Source organism: Monodon monoceros, unplaced genomic scaffold (genome assembly GCF_005190385.1).
Source record: "Monodon monoceros isolate NGI ecotype Baffin Bay Population unplaced genomic scaffold, NGI_Narwhal_1 Super_Scaffold_22, whole genome shotgun sequence".
Taxonomy (NCBI): Eukaryota; Metazoa; Chordata; class Mammalia; order Artiodactyla; family Monodontidae; genus Monodon; species Monodon monoceros.
In genome coordinates this window covers 120,662,236-120,676,028 of record NW_021703779.1, presented here as the reverse complement: position 1 = coordinate 120,676,028, position 13,793 = coordinate 120,662,236, and the positions used below count along the sequence as shown (strand labels likewise).

Sequence of the window (13,793 nt, the reverse complement as noted above, 5' to 3'; positions counted from 1 at the left end):
TAGCCTCTTTTATTTTCCAAGACAGAGCTTGATTTTTTCCTCCAGAAAGTCTTCCCCATATCATCAGAAACCATGTACTGACCCAGTACATCTCATGGCTATGTTAACCTGATCTATCTCCCCCACAGATGCTCAACATTTTGAGGGTGAAGCCAACGTCTAACTGAACTGCTCCCAAGTGTGCTAAGCTAATATCAGTTGATGAGGTCAGTTGGTATGAAACTGGTATATTAGGGCTTTAGTAGAGGGGACAGTAGAAGTAGGAGGAGAGGTGGTCAGAGAGACTGGCATAAGCTTGACCATCTAAGTTTAGATTTTATTCTACTGGCAATGGGAAGATAGTAGAGGAATGGCAAGTCTGACTTCTATTTTATAAGAGCCACACTCTCCTGAAGTACATAAATCAAAATTCAGAGGGTGGAAGAAACATGACCAGTTATCAGACGATTGTAACAGTCCAGGAGAGAGCTAACGATGGTTTACATGGTTTGGTAGAGGGGGCTGTGGAAGAAGTGGACATGTCTGAGATGGAGTCAACACAGTTTGCTGATGGACTGTATACAGGGGTGAGAGCAAGGAGTCAAGAATGATCCAGGGCTTCCCTGGTGGCTCAGTGGATAAGAATCTGCCTGCCAATGCAGGGGACACGGGTTCGAGCCCTGGCCCGGGAAGATCCCACATGCCGCGGAGCAAATAAGCCCGCGCGCCACAACTACTGAGCCTGCGCTCTAGAGCCCACAAGCCACAACTACTGAAGCCCGCGCGCCTAGAACCTGTGCTCCACAACAAGATAAGCCACTGCAATGAGAAGCCCGTGCACCGCAACGAAGAGCAGCCCCCGCTCGCCACAACTAGAGAAAGCCTGTGCACAGCAACGAAGACCCAACGCAGCCAAAAATAAAATAAATAAATTTATTTAAAAAATACTTTAAAAAACAAAAAAGAATGATCCCAAGTTTTGCAGCCTGGGCAACCGGGTGAATGAAGACGCAGTCTGCTGAGACAGGGAACATCCTGAGCTCCTCTCCCTCCTGTGCAGGACTGTGTTTCACTCTTCTTCTCCCCACTGCTTATCACAGTGCCTGATAGACAAGTAGCGCCTGACAAATGCAAGTTGCAGAAATGGTCTGCTACATTTCCCATAGCAAAACTCATCCATAACATTTGAAATGTTCCCTGTGATCCTTTGGGCTTTAACTGAACTGAAACACAGATTCACTGTTTACTACAACGTTGTAAGAATGTGGGCTTTCCATTCCGTGGGCTTAAACTCTAGATGGCTGAAGGCCAAACAGGATTCTGTCTTCATACACGCATGACAAGGCCATGCATCACGCTCCTCTAGTGACGTACCTACTCAGGACCTAGGAAATCCTGAATAATGATAAACTACTCCAAGTGATGGTCTGAGGCTGCCAGAATGAGATATTCATGTGGGATTAGTCAAGGAGTGTAAGCTTACTGAGGACAAAGCCTGTGAGGGACTTAACTCTGTACACATTAGAGGACCTTGCACATATTAGGCCAGACTGTATGTCTAACACTGCTATATAATTTTCATACATCTAGTTTAGTACAAAAATAAGTATGTGTAGAAAGGGGATGAAATTAACCATGATAAATTGCAAACAAATAAGAAGACTCACCTACAAGGAACTTTAACAGTAAATTATGATATCTTCTAGTGTCATCTACTGCTTACTTCTTGAGATACAGAACGAGTCTAGTCGATCTCTTTCACCGTTTTAATGATATGCATCCTTAAGATTAAAACACAAGAAGCTTTATCAGTACAGCCACTTAGGGTAACGAAATTTCTTACATCGTTGGGTATAGGGCAGGATTCCTAGACCTCATCACTACTGACATTGGGGTTGGGTAATTCTTCATTGCAGGGGGCTGCTCCGTGCACTGTAGAATGTTTAGCAGCATCCCTGGACTCTACCCACTACATGCTAGTAGCAACCTCACTCCAACTGTGATATCCAAAAACGTCTCCAGACATCGCCAAATGTTCCCTAGGGGGCAAAACCATCCTAATTGAGAACCTCTAGTACAGGGAAAAGGAATGAATATTCATACATTCATTTATTCATTCTATAAACTATTTGAATGTCTACCAAGAAGTAAGCAAGCCTCTGGGAATACACTGGGGAATGAAACAGATATGGTCTCTGCCGAAATGGAGCTTCCAGCAGAAAAGAGAAAGAGGCAACCAACAAGTACACAAATACATGCCTGCAATAAGTTTCCTTTGTTTTTTTTTGTTTTTTTTTACAGTAGGTCCTTGTCGGTTATCTATTTTAAATATAGCAGTGTGTACATGTCAATCCCAAACTCCCAATCTATCCCTCCCCCTGCACCCTGCCCTCCCCACCGCCATAACCTTAAGTTTGCTCTGTAAGTCTCTGAGTCTGTTTTGTAAGTTCATTTGTATCATTTTCTTTTAAGATTCCGCATATAAGCGATATCACAAAATATTTATCTTTCTCTGTCTGACTTACTTCACTTAGTATGATAATCTCCAGGTCCATCCATGTTGCTGCAAATGGCATTATTTCATTCATGCCTGCAATAAGTTTTATGAAAGAAAAGAAAAGGATGTCCTGGACAGGATAGTGAGGGATGGCATCTATGAAGAGGTGGCATTTAAACTGTGACCTGAAGAATGAGGAGAAGCCGGCCAGGGAAGAGTGGGAAGAGGAGTGTCTGAGTCCGAGAGAACAGCATGTGTGAAGCCCTTGCTATGACCCAGACAGTGTGCTGGTCCCACTCCACGCACGCGTCGTTTAGGAAGGGCGCCCTAGGTCCTGGCTGCCCACAGCAATCCCGTGTGCACCTGTGGCCCTCTGATTATTCGGATGATGAATTAGACTGACACCTTACATTCAAATATTACAACATTTGAAGGGGATTTGGTTCCTCTCTCTATGCTACACATAGGCTTGCCTCAGAGATATTGCAAGTTTGGTTCTAGACCACTGCCATAAAGCGAATATGGTGATAAAGCAAGTCATGTGAATTCTTTGGTTTCTCAGTGCATATAAAAGTTATGTTTACACTGTACTGTAGTCTACTAAGTGTGCAATATCTTTCTGTCTAAAAAAAATGATGTTTGTACCTTAATTTAAAAATACTTTATCGCTAAAAAATGCTAACCATAATCTAAGCCTTCAGAGAGTTGTAATCTTTTTGCCTCGATGTTGGTGGCTGCTGACTGATCAGGGTGATGGTTGCCGAAGGCTGGGGTGGCCGTGGCACTTTCTTAAAATAAGACAACAATGAAGTTTGCTGCATTGATTGACTCTTCCCTTCACAAACGATTTCTCTGTAGCATGCAATGCTGTCTGATAGCATTTGACCCACAGTAGAACTTCTTTCAAAATTGGAGTCAATCCTCTCAAACCCTGCTGCTTTATCAACTAAGTTGATGTCATATTCTAAATCTTTGTTGTCATTTCAACAATCTTCACAGCATCTTCACCAGAAGTAGGTTCCATCTCAAGCCACTTTCTTTGCTCATCCATAAGAAGCAACTCCTCATCCATTAAGGTTTTATCATGAGATTGCAGCAATCCAGTCACATCTTCACGCTCCACTTCTAATTCTAGTTCTCTTGCTATTTCCACCACAAATGCAATAACTTCCTCCACTGAGGTCTTGAACCCCACAGAGTCATCCATGAGGGTTGGAATCAACTTCTTCCACACCCCTGTGATTGTTGATATTTTGACCCCTTCACATGAATCACAGATGTGATCCCTTCCTTTCCAGAAGGTTTTCAATTTACTTTGCCCAGATCCATCAGAGAATCACTATCTATGGGCAGCTATAGCCTTAGGAAATGTATTCCTTAAATAGTAAAACTTGAATGTTGAAATGCCCTTGATCCATGGGCTGCAGAACGGATGTTGTGTTAGCAGGCAGGAAAACAACATGAATCTCCTTGTACATCTCCATCACAGCTCTTGGGTGACCAGGTGCTTTGTCAGTGAGCAGTAATGTTTTGAAATGATTCTTTTTTTCAGAGCAGTAAGTGGCCTTAAAATATTTAGTAGCCTGTGGGCCGGTGCGGCACCCTTTCTTTTGGATCCGCCATCTGCAGTGGCACCGCCGCCAGTTTGCAGATTTTCGTGAAGACCCTGACAGGAAGACCATCACTCTCGAGGTCGAACCCTTGGATACAACAGAAAATGTAAAGGCTAAGATCCAGGACAAGGAAGGAATTTCCCCTGACCAGCTAAGACTGATCTTTGCTGGCAAGCAACTGGAAGATGGACGTACTTTGTTTGACTACAACATTCAAAAGGAGCCCACTCTTCATCTTGTGTTGAGACTTCGTGGTGGTGCTAAGAAGAGGAAGAAGTCTTACACCACCCCCAAGAAGAACAAGCATAAGAGAAAGAAGGTTAAGCTGGCTGTCCTGAAACACTATAAGGTGGATGAGAATGGCAAAATCAGTCGCCTTCGTAGGGAGCGCCCTTCAGATGAATGTGGTGCTGGAGCTTTTATGGCCAACCAATTGACAGACATTACTGTGGCAAATGTTGTCTGACCGATTGTTTCAACAAACCAGAACACAAGTAACTGTATATTGGTTAATAAAAGACATGAACTAATGGAAATAAAATATTTAGTAAACCATGTTGTCAACAGATGTGCTGTCATCCAGGCTTTGTTGTTCCATTTATAGAGCACAAGAAGGGTAGATTTAGCATAATTCTTAAGGGCCCTAGGAGTTTCAGAATGGTAATTGAACATTGGCTTCAACTGAAAGTCACCAGCTACACTGACCCCTAACAGGAAAGTCAGCCTGTCCTTTGAAGCTTTGAAACTAGGCATTGACTTCTCCTATCTAGCTATGAAAGTCCTACATGGCATCTTCTTCCAATAGAAGGCTGTTTCATCTATATTGAAATTCTGTTGTTTAGTGTAGCCACTTTCATTAATGATCTTAGCTAGATCTTCTGGATAACTTGCTGCAGCTTCTATATCAGCACTTGCTGCTTCACCTGGCACTTTTATGTTATATATACAGCTTCTTTCCTTAAACCTCGTGAACCAAACTCTGCTAGCTTCAAACTTTTCTTCTTCTGCAGCTTGTTCACCTCTCTCAACCTTCACAGAATTGAAGAGTTAGGGCCTTGCTCTAGATTAGGCTGTGGATTAAAGGAATGTTGTGGCTGCTTTGACCTTTTATCCAGACCATTAAAACTTTCTCCAGATCAGCAATAAGGCTGTTTCACTTTCTTATCTTTTGTGTGTTCACCGGAGTAGCACTTTTATTTTCCTTCAAGAACTTCTCCTTTGCATTTGCAACTTGGTTAACTGTTTGGTGCCAGAGGCCTAGCTTGTGGCCAGTCTTGGATTTTAACATACCTTCTTCACTAAGCTTAATCATTTCTGGCTTTTGATTTAAAGTGAGAAATGTGTGACTCTTCCTTTCACACTTAGAGGTAATTGTAGGATTACCTATTGGCCTAATTTCAATACTGTTGTGTCTCAGGGAATAGGGAGGCCTGAGGGGAGGGAGAGAGTCGAGGAAATGGCCAGTGGGTGGAGCACTCAGAACACACACATTTATCGATTAACTTCCCTGTCTTATATGGGCACAGTTTGTGGCCCTAAAACAATGACAACACTAACATCACAGATCACTAATCACACATCACCATAACAAATATAATAATAATGAAAAAGTTTGAAATACTGCAAGGATTACCAAAATGTGACAGGGACATGAAGTGAGCAAATGCCATTGGAAAAATGGCGCCAACAGACTTGCTGGACACAGGGCTGCCACAAACCCTCAACTTTTTTTTAAAAAAAAAAAAAGGTATCTGCAAAGTACAGTAAAGTGAAGCACAATAAAACGAGGTCTGCCTGTATAAGAAAATTGAGCCCCATTAGGTTAAGTAATTTGTACAAGTTCAAAAGTTAATAAGTGACAAAACCAGGATAATCTTATAAAATTTGTGTCCCACCTGACTCCAAAGTCAATGCTTTTAACTACTGCTTTAATGTCTCCCATAGGGAGGGGAAGGATGAAATAAGATAGAAGTACTAAGCAGATATGAGATAGTAAAAGTGGAAGTGATAATGTGAAACACAATAAATATTGAAGAAATGATATGCTTTGCAATGAGATTAAAGCTGGAATTGGGATCATTGGAACCTGATGGCATGATGGCTCCAACAGGACCTGCAATCAAGTGTTCTTAGAAGATCAGAAGCAACTTCCTCACCAAAGTGGTTCTGGAGGACTATTCACAAAGCACGTGGTTGATGGTGGCATCAGCGTACAATAAAAGGAACCCTGCACAGAAGTCAGTTACAAAGGTTCAATTTTTGGCTAAGACACCTACTACACATGGGACCTGAAGTGAGTTTCAACCACTGAGATTATTTCCTCATCTCCATAATAGATATACAGGCACAAACCCTACCTAAATCAAGGTTCATCAAGAGACTCAAATAAGGTAATGCCTGTGAATGTGCTGTGTAAACTAGAAAGTACAATTTACCATTCTAGTAAAAGCAGGCTTTTAAATATATATATATAGCCAATATTTTAATTTTTTAATTTAATTTTTTATTGAAGTATAGTTGATGTACAATATTATATGTTACAGGTATATAGTAGAGTAATTCACAATTTTAAAAATTATGCTCCATTTATAGTTATTATAAAGTATTGGCTATATTCCCTGTATTGTACAATATATCCTTGTAGTTTTTTTTTTTGGGGGGGGGTGCACTGCATGGCTTGTGGGATCTTAGTTTCCTGACCAGGGATTAAACCTGGGCCCTCAGCAGTGAAAGCGTGGAGTCCTAACCACTGGACCACCATGGAATTCCCTCCTTGTAGTTTATTTTATACCTAATAGTTTGTACTTCTTAATCCCCTACCCCATCTTGCCTGTCCTCCGTTCCCTCTCCCTACTGGTAACCAGTAGTTTGTTCTCTATATCTGTGAGTCTGCTTCTTTTTTCTTATATTCACTAGTTTATTGTATTCTTTAGATTTCACATGTAAGTGTTAACATACAGTATTTGTCTTTCTCTGTCTGACTTATTTTACTTTGTGTAATGCCCTCCAAGTTCATCCATGTTGCTGCAAATGGCAAAATTTCATTCTTTTTTATGGTGGAGTAGTATTCCATTGTGTATATATATATATATATATAACCACATCTTCTTTATCTATTCATCTGTTGATGGACACTTAGGTTGCTTCCACATCTTGGCAACTGTAAATAATGCTGCTATGAACACTGGGGTGCATGTATCTTTTCAAATTAGTGTTTTTGTTTTTTTCAGATATATACCCAGGAGTGGAATTGCTAGGTCATATGGTAGAAGGAAATAAAAGGAATCCAAATTAGAAAGGAAGAAGTAAAACTGTCACTATTTGCAAGTGACATGATACTATACATAGAACATAAAGATGCCACCAGAAAACTACTAGAGCTCATCAATAAATCTGATAAAATTGCAGGATACAAAATTAATATACAGAAGTCTGTTGCATTTCTATACACTAATAATGAACTATCAGAAAGCGAATTAAGGAAACAATCCTATTTACCAACACCTCAAAAAGAATGAAATACCTAGGAGTAAACCTAATTAAGGAGGCAAAATAATTGTACCCTCAAAACTATAAGATGCTGACGAAAGAAACTGAAGATGACACAAACAGATGGAAAGATATACCATGTTCTTGGATTGGAAGAATCAATATTGTTAAAATGACCATACTACCCAAGGCAATCTACAGATTCAATGCAATTCCTTCAAAATACCAATGACATTTTTCACAGAACTAGAAAAATTTAAAAATTTGTATGGAAACACAAAAGCCCCTGAATAGCCAAAAGAATCTTGAGAAAGAACAGAGCTGGAGGAATCATGCTCCCTGACTTCAGACTATACTACAAAGCTAAGGTAACCAAAACAGCATGGTACTGGAATAAAAACAGACACATATAGCAATGGCACAGAATAGAAAGCCCAGAAATAAACCCACACACTTACAGTCAATTAATCTATGACAAAGGAGGCAAGACTATACAATGGAGAAAAGATGTGTTTTCAATAAGTGGAGCTGGGAAAACTGGATAGCTACATATAAAGGAATGAAATTAGAACATTCTCTGAAACCAGATACAAAAATAAACTCAAAATGGATTAAAGACCTAATGTAAGACCAGAAACCATAAAGCTCCTGGAAAAAAATATAAGTAGAACACTCTTTGACATAAATCATAGCAATATTTTCTTGGATCAGTCTCTTAAAGCAAAGGAAATAAAAGCAAAAATAAACAAATGGGACCTAATTAAACTTAAAAGCTTTCATGCAGCAAAGGAAACCATAAACAAAATGAAAAAACAACCTACTGAATGGGAGAAAATATTTGCAAATGATATGGCTAATAACGGGTTAATATCCAAAATATATAAACAGCTCATACAACTCAACAACAATAATAACAACAAAAAACAACCCAATGAAAAAATGGGCAGATGATCTGAACAGACATTTTTCCAAAGAAGACATACAGACGGCCACCAGGCACATGAAAAGATACTCCGTATCACTAATCACAAGGGAAATGCAAATCAAAACCACAATGAGATATCACTTCACACTTGTCAGAACGGCTATCATCAAAAAGAACTCAAATAAATGTTGGCGAGGATGTGGATTAAACAGAACCCTTGTACACTGTTGGTGGGAACATAAATTGGTGCAGCCACTGTGGAAAACAATAGGAGATCCCTCAAAAAACTAAAAAAATTAGGCTTTTTGAGCCATTAGCATTGCTGCTTAGGTATTCAGTCAACTTCTTTATTTTTTCAATACACTGAATTCTTCAGAAGATCTGAAGATCCCTTGTGGTGCAGTGGTTAAGAATCTGCCTGCCAATGCAGGGGACATGGGTTCCAGCCCTGGTCCAGGAAGATCCCACATGCTGTGGAGCAACTAAGACTGTGTGTCACAACTACTGAGCCTGCACTCTAGAGCCCATGAGCCACAACTACTGAGCCTGTGAGCCACAACTACTGAAGCCTGTGTGCCTAGAGCCCATGCTCCGCAACAAGAGAAGCCACCGCAACGAGAAGCTCACTCACCACAACAAACAGTAGCCCCTGCTCGCCACAACTAGAGAAAGCCCACGTGCAGAAACAAAGACACAACACAGACAAAAATTTAAAAAATAAATAATCTATAAAAAATAATGCACGTTCTCCTGGGAAGAAATATAGATGTGACATTTTTTCATGTCTTGGTTGAGCTGTCTGGTCAGATACACTAGTCTGGTTGTAGCTGGATGTAGCAGCTTGATGGATCTGTATGCCACTACATCAGTGTTCCCCATTCCACGATGGCCTTCACGAGCTCACCCACAAGAGAATTTACTGTATGGCTCTCATAGTTGTTTCTAGTTGGGGAAAAGACTAAACAAAAGAAAAAGAGAAAGTATAGCACTCTGTTCTAGGCAGAAATTACCAAATATCAAGTTGGCATTGCAGTGGTACTTTTTTTGTTTTGTTTTGTTTTTGTGGTACGCGGGCCTCTCACTGTTGTGGCCTCTCCCGTTGCGGAGCACAGGCTCCAGACGCACGGGCTCAGCGGCCATGGCTCACGGGCACAGCCACTCCGCGCCATGTGGGATCTTCCCAGATCGGGGCACGAACCCGCGTCCCCTGCATCGGCAGGCGGACTCTCAACCACTGCGCCACCAGGGAAGTCCTGCAGTGGTACTTTTTCATATCCATCTGTGCTTGTCTGCTTGTACAATCAACACTTATTGTCTGGGATTTCAAGCAGTTTAAAAAAATATTTCTAGAAAAACAGTGCCCCTTTGACCTTTAATAAACCTTTCAATTGTCATTTGCTATAACAGAAAAATGTTGGAAAATGCCTATTCTTTTACCTCATTATTTTTTTTCACAGTGAGTCATAGAGGGGTTGTATTTTTTTTTTTTTAATAGTAGAACAGAAATAAAATTTCTCAACTTATTTGGAAGGGGGTTTTAAGTGACTATCTAAAGTAGCTTCCATGGTGTCTTTTTTAAGTTAATATTTTTTAGCAAGTTTATTAAGATATAATTCACATATCATAAAATTAACTCCTTTAAAGTGTACATCTTCAGTGGCTTTTAATATACTCATGGAGTTGTGCAACCATCACCAGTACTCAACGTTAGAACATTTTAATCACCCCAAACAGAAACTTCATACCTATTAACAGTCACTGTCCCGTTCCCAATCCCCTCTCCTCCCTCTCCCAACAGCAACCACTAATCTACTTTCTGTCTGCATAGATTTGCCTATTTTGGACATTTCATATAAATAGAATCATATGACATGTGGCCTTTTGTATCTGGCTTCTTTCATTTAGCATCATGTTGTCAAGGGTCATCCACATTGTAGCATGAATCAGTACTTTATTCCTTTTTTTAAATTTATTTATTTTATTTTTGGCTGCCTTGGGTCCTTGTTGCTGCACGTGGGCTTCTCTCTAGTTGCAGCAAGTGGGGGCCATCCCTCGCTGTGGTGCACGGACCTCCCACTAGAGTGGCCTCCCCTGCTGCAGAGCACAGGCCCCAGGCGCGCAGGCTCAGTAGTTGTGGTGCACGGGCTTAGTTGCTCCACGGCATGTGGGATCCTCCTGGACCAGGGCCCCAACCCGTGTCCCCCTGCATTGGCAGGCAGACTCCCAACCACTGCGCCACCAGGGAAGCCCTTCATTCCTTTTTATAGTCATAATGTTCCACTGTGGACATGCCATACTTGCTTATCCATTTATCAGCTGATGGAAATTGGAGCTGTTTCTACTTTTTGGCTGTTATGAATCACACTTCAATGAACATTCATGTACAAGTTTCTGTGTAGACATCTGATTCCATTTCTCTGAGCTATGTACCTAGGAGTGGAATTGCTGGTTTCCCCCAAAAGTTTAAACAATGGTAATTTAAACAGTTATTGTAGAGATGGGTTATTAAGATAAAATAATTGGAATTCTTCTTATAAAACCACTGTAGGCAGGCAAGAATTTGTATTAGAAAGATTTAATTTAAAGGTTAAAAAGATTGACAGATTATTTCTCAGATTTAATAGCTTGTAATTAAGCTGTTATCAACTTTAACATTTCAAAAGCTATTTTCTTCTTGTAACTGGTCATTATAAGTTAGGTTTCTTTCTGCCTGTTTTAGCACTGCTATTACTATTTATGAATTTCATTACTGTCAAATTATAAATTACACTAAGAAGGATTGCTATGTCAGATCATAACTCTTAGGCCATTTATGTTTAATTTACAAGGTTTAAAGTAGCTGTATTGTTATATTTGTGAATAATTAAATGAGCTAATACTGTGACAGAAAGTATAAAAACAGATGAACATAAATTGTGCTTGCTATTTCATTCATTCACTAGGAATAAGGAATACAGTTTTGTTATAAAAATCACAAAACACTTTCCTGGTTTTAGTTTGAAAATGCAAGCACTAGTCTTTAGAAGTATTTTCTTAAATATATCATAAAGTACATTTACTGCAATTGAAGTGATTTACGCTCTAAAATAACTGCACTGTCAGTCTCGATTAGGGCAGAAGGAATCATCAGGAGAGGCTGAAGTTCGGGGACTAAAAGTGGACGTTTCAACCAGCCCACTGCAATCAGCCAGCTCCTCACAATGTCTGCAAGACATCCTTAGGAGCTAATTAGGCCTCCAGCTACATTCTCTAGAATCTACACTCTCCACAGTCAATTGTAGGGATGGGGACTTTCAGAACAGACCATGTGATGAAACATTTGAGAACTTTTTAATGTTATAATTAACGTATGGGTTTAGTCACATCTCCACTTAGTCACATCTCCGTGGAAAAGACCCTGTTGCTAGAGATGAAATATCCTTGCCCCATACAAGGCCAAGGCCTCCACTTGTGCCCTAGATCTCATCCCTTCTTACCTACTAAAGGACATCACTCCAGCAACTCCCTCCTAACTACGCTTGCATTTTCCCCTTTCTACTCCACTGTCCCCAGCAGCACACAAACATACTGTCATTTCTCTGATATTACAGAACAAACCACACAAACTACCTTAGACCTTAATCCTCCTGTCAGCTATCTCCTCATTTTTATGCTTCCATTTGCAGTAAAACACTGGGAAACAGTTCTCTACACATCCTGCCTCTAATTCATCTCCTGATTTCTCCTCTTAAACCCACTAGGATCAAGCTTTCACCTCTACCTCCACCAAAGTTGATCTTGCCCTGCTCAGAAATGACCTTCACGTTATAAACCCCAGGGTCAATTTTCAACTGTCATCCTAGTCGACCTATAGACAACACTGAATATGAGAGACATTCCCTCCCTTTTCTTTTCTGTTTTTTTTTTGGATCGAACCCAGGCCCCCAGCAGTGAAAGCATGGAGTCCTAACCACTGGACCACCAGGGAATTTCCCCCCGTCCTTTTTCTTATTAAGCTTCTTCACTTACCTTCCAGGGAGTTTTTCTCTGGGTTTTTCTCCTATCGGACTGGTTGCACCTTCAAGGCTTCCTTGGCCAGTTGCTTTCCTTGCACTTTTCACACTGTTGGGCTCCAGGGCTCAGTCCTTAGAGTGGGTCTCTTTTCTATCTACACTCTCCTCTTGGTTTTCAATACCATCTACATACTGATAACTCCCAAATTCATATCACCAGTCCATACTTCTTTCCTTAACTCCATACTAGTACATTTTACTTCCTATTCAACATCTCCATCAGTTGTCTAATTGACATCCCAAAATGAGCGTGTTCACAACATAATTTTTGAGGTTCTATCAAAACTTACTCCAGCCTCATTCTTCCCCACACCGTAGGCAGAAGTGCCATCCTTCTCGTGGCTCGGGTCCAAAAGTTTGGCGTTATCCTTGATTTCTCCATATGTCCCTCTTCCTCTCTCCCTCTCTCATAGTTCATATCTAATCCTTCAGCACCTCGCACTGCCTTGTGGAACCACTATAATCTCTTGTCTGGTTCCCTGCAAAAGCTTCCTAACTGTTCTCCCTGTTTCTCTCCTTTCCCCCTGTAGCCTGTTCTCAAAACAGCAGGCAGAAAGACCCTGTTATTACACAAATTAGATCATGTTATCCCTCTGGCTGAAAAAGAATCCTCAATCGCTTTCCAACTCAGGGCTCAGAGCCAAAGTCAAATTCCTACCCAGCCATACTTGGTATAGTCCAGTTAACTCTATGACCTCATTTCCCAAAATTTTCAATTTCCCAATTAATCACTCTGCTTTTTTGCTTCAAAATTGCTATTCACATTCCTGCCCTGGGCCTTTGCACTTACTGTTCCTTCCTCCTGGAGATCTCTTCTCTGATTCTGTCATCTCCATCAAGTCTTCCCAAAGTCCTCTTTTTCAGTGAGGCCTACCATGCACATATACTCCTCTACCACTAACGACCCTTCACTGGCACTACTCCCATCCTGATTTTTTTCCAATGTCCTTATTTATTTTTACTGCTTATTCACTATATCCTACAATTATAATGAAAGATCTATGAGGGCAAGGATTTTGGGGGGAGTTGCTTTCATTCATGCTGTTTGCCAAGCATTTAAAATAGTACTTGACATACAGTAGCTACTAAATAAATATCCATTGACTAAATATATCAATCAATCAAACTCAGCATATCCAAAGCAAAACTTAGGAAGTTCCTCTCCCTGACCCATATCTCAGCAAATGGTACCACCATTAATCTCATTGCTCAAACTTAAGACCTAGGAACCTGCCTTG

The 13,793-nt window shown here is 40.6% G+C and overlaps 1 pseudogene; it reads left to right on the top strand.

The window, feature by feature from the left end:
- Window positions 1–428: 428 nt before the first annotated feature.
- On the top strand, window positions 429–4,587 carry LOC114905913 (annotated as a pseudogene).
- The last annotated feature ends 9,206 nt before the right edge of the window (window positions 4,588–13,793 follow it).